Consider the following 3,972-nt stretch of genomic DNA (forward strand, 5'->3'; position numbering starts at 1 on the left):
GGAAGGGCGAATCAGAGTGGATGTTTTCGCACATGTGCACTTAACTTGAAGTACCTGCGCTTTGGAGAGTGACGTATGAGAGATATTGAATAATGATTAGCACTGAATGTAATGACACATTTAAGAAAAGAGTATGTACTTTAAGAAGCAGAAAGGAAACTTATTTACTTTTACGTACTTTTATCGTATGTTGTTTCTTATTATTTCACCAATAATGGTTTCATGAAACTTTCGGTTTTTATTTCCAGAATATTTTCACAACAACTGAAATGATAACGTTCTGAGTCAATTTTCATGTAAGACAGTGCTAGCTTACTTTAAATACCTAATGTGCCTTAGTGCAATTACTTTACTGACACCGGCGTGCACATGTGTCGTGCTGATAAACCAAGAACCATTAATAGGACGAAACGTGGAGTAGATCCTCAGAATCTGGCACACGTAAGGGGCGAAATTTGTACAGCGACCTGATGCTCCTTAGATGACTGTCCTAGAGACGTATCCACGACATCAGAGGAATCCAAGTATAACAGCTATTAACACACAGAAACAGCATAATATGATAACAGTTATATAATTGAAAGTGAGGCATTATATAATGAAAACATCAAATATTTATATGTCTGCTGGAGTGAGTGAGTGAGTGAGTTGGGTTCAACGCCGCTTTTAACTGTATTACAGTTATATCGCGGCGTGTCATCTTAATGTGGGAGGAAAGCCCGAGGTGATGCAGGTCTCAGACGTCTACCACTTCGGTGATACCCACGAGCAAAGGTATGGTGCTGACAAACCTAAAAACACAATCGGGGCGAACCGGGATTCGAACCCACAATCATAGGTTTCTGGCGTGCCCAAGGGACGCAACTCTGCACGACTGGGCCACCCGTGCCCCCTGTCTGCTGGACATGAGAGCGGATATAATTACTTAATTCGAATCAAATGACCACAGTGATAAAAACCTATATCTGGTCACATCATCTCGACTGACAACACCGTGGTAATGACGTTCCGGTAAGACTAAGTCTTGTTTTTTTTGTTATGTTTTTTGTTGTTGTTGTTGTTGTTTAACCCCGCACTCAGCAATATTCCAGCTATATGACGGCGGTCTGTAAATAATCGAGTCTGGACCAGACAATACAGTTACTGTAATTGATGTCATGAACATCCATCTACGCAATTGGGATACGATGACATGCATCAACCATGTCGGCGAGCCTGACCACCCGATCCCGTTAGTTTCCTCTTACGACAAGCACAGTAGCCATTTACAGCAAGCATGGTTGCTGAAGACCTATTCTACGCCGGATCTTCACGGGTCCCGATAAAAAGAATAAGATAAATTAACATTAACACCAGTAGGTGGTCCCCAGGGAGAACTTCCACAGGCTGTAAGGTATGTCTTAAAGACATTCTGATTTGATGGGTAATACAAAGTATTCATGAAGTAACACCCAATGTCTAAACCACTATATCTTGTAAAACTACTGATGTATCATTATTTGTAAAGGAAAATGTACTCGACATGTGTTTTCTTTTTGACATACTTAAGATATCCGAGTCACCCATATCAACATAACACCGACATTTCGTAGTAGGAATACATTTCTTATATATAATGTTTGAAATTCATAGGAAAAACAGCATTAGTGACTGCGCAAACTATAGACCTGTTATACTACTTACAACCTGTTTTTCAAAAGCTTTTTGAAAAGTGTGTTTTTCAACACGTTTTAAATTATTTTAGAGATAAAAACATAATTACAAACTTACAGTCTGGTTTTATGCCAGGTGATTCTACTCACTGTCAACTGCATACTTGTATGCTTTTATAGTACGCTGAATTATGGTAAAGAAGTAAGAGCTGTATTCTATGATGGATGTAGAGCTGTAGAATAGTATGGTAAGGAATTTTGTTTAAACTAAAGGCGGACGGTATAAATGGAAGCCTATTGAAATGGTTTAACAACCCTGAAACAGAGAGTAGTAATCCAAGGGGCTCCCAATCTGACCTTAACCTAGTAAAATGCAGGCGTGCTACAGGGATCAAGTTTAGGACAGCTGTTGTTTTGATATATTAATATTAATGATATCATTGAAGGGGTTATCTTTTCAATATTCAATATTAGATGACCATATTCACACTGCTACTGTTAGTAATTATGATTGAGATATGATTTTCAACTCTAGCATTTTTACATGGCAAGTTCATTTTAATCCACAAAACGGAAACAATGCAATTTTCAAGAAATTTAATTCCTTGCATAAAACCCGCGTTAGCAATTAAAATCAACTGATATGACAGAAGCACAAACATCCAGGTTTGATCTTGACAATATTGACAATATTGACTTTGGATTAAACATATCGAGGAAACTGTAAAGAAAGTGCGCGCTATGATACATTGTTTTCGAAGTTTTAAATGTCATTTATCTCGGGAAACTTTTTAGACTGTGTACAAATCACTGATATGGGATAATATAATTGCGCGACAGGTCAGTTAAATATTAGAAACAACTTCATCTGGTGGTTGCAAGAGGCACTTGTCATGGAAATATCTTCGAGGAAACAAAGTTTAAAGTTCATGGGAGAAGGCGAAACAATTTTAAAATGATGCTCTGCTATGAAATGGTTATTTAGTTACGGGCTACCCTGGATATAACGCCAGGAAGAACAGGCGTTATAACCAGGTTGGCGTTATAACCAGGTTGGCGTTATAACCAGGTTGGCGTTATAACCAGGGTAACGTTATTACCAGGGTGGCGTTATAACCAGGTTGGCGTTATAACCAGGGTGGCGTTATTACCAGGGTGGCGTTATAACCAGGTTGGCGTTATAACCAGGGTGGCGTTATAACCGTAGTAGCCATTCTCGTCAGTCAAAACCAAGCTATGAATACATATACATTTAGTTAACATCAATGTTGTACTCAACAAGTACACACAATTGTAATTAGAAAAAAAATAAAACATTCATATTATTTGTGGACTGAATGGACATAGCAAAGTAATGATTAGCACACTGTCATACTGACATTAATTGTGGCTTAAAGAAGTCACACATTGTTGTTCGTTTGTTTGTTTGAAGATGGCGATCGGGTAGCCTAGTGGTTAAAGCGTTCGCTCGTCACGCCGAAGACTCGGGTTCGATTCCCGACATGGGTACAATGTGTGAAGCCCATTTCTGGTGTCCCCCGCCGTGATATTGCTGGAATATTGCTAAAAGTGGCGTAAAACCATACTAACTTACTCACTCACTTGTTTGTAGCCGATCAGGAAACAGGTGTGTCCATACTGTCTGAACACATTTTAATGTCACAGGATTCTGCAACAAACAAGGGCTCAAAACAATCCGATGAGTTTTCTAGCCTCCTGTTGGGAAGGGGGTTTGGGAAGGTTATCATCTTCCTGTCGTTTAGTCCAAACACATCTAGGGATGCTTCATCAAAGTCCTTCCCAGTAGAGATGATCTCATCATCTGAGAGTGAATTGAACGTCTCAGTTGACAGGTCAAGGTGATTTCAATTATCTTAACTTTGCACACTTACTGAATAATGACCTCATCATGGTAGCGGGTGTGTGGAAGTTGTGGAAGTTGACCGCCTTGCACAAAAAAGAAATTGGCATTATAACCAGGGAATTTGACTACATATTTGTTCTGAGAAAGGTTGGCGGTGGCGTTATAACGAGGCGTTTGGCGTTTTAACGAGGGACATTTTAACCAGAGAAGATTGTAACTCTTCTTTCAGTGGCATTTAGAAGTTGGTGTGATGAAGTAAGACAAGTTCTATGGATGAACAACTTCTTTATTACAATTAGTGCGACGTTTCGGTGTAGATCCTAACACCTTTATCAAGCAAGCGATACTATTCTCGTCTTACTTCAAGATTGTAACTCCCACTTATCTGTCTGATCTTGTTCCTTTGCGCGTGTCCATCTTAATTATATATAAGTAATTACTCACCGAGGAATAGTT

The sequence above is a fragment of the Haliotis rufescens genome, unplaced genomic scaffold (assembly GCF_023055435.1).
Source record: "Haliotis rufescens isolate VD_foot unplaced genomic scaffold, xgHalRufe1.0.p SCAF_119, whole genome shotgun sequence".
NCBI classification, from domain to species: domain Eukaryota; kingdom Metazoa; phylum Mollusca; class Gastropoda; order Lepetellida; family Haliotidae; genus Haliotis; species Haliotis rufescens.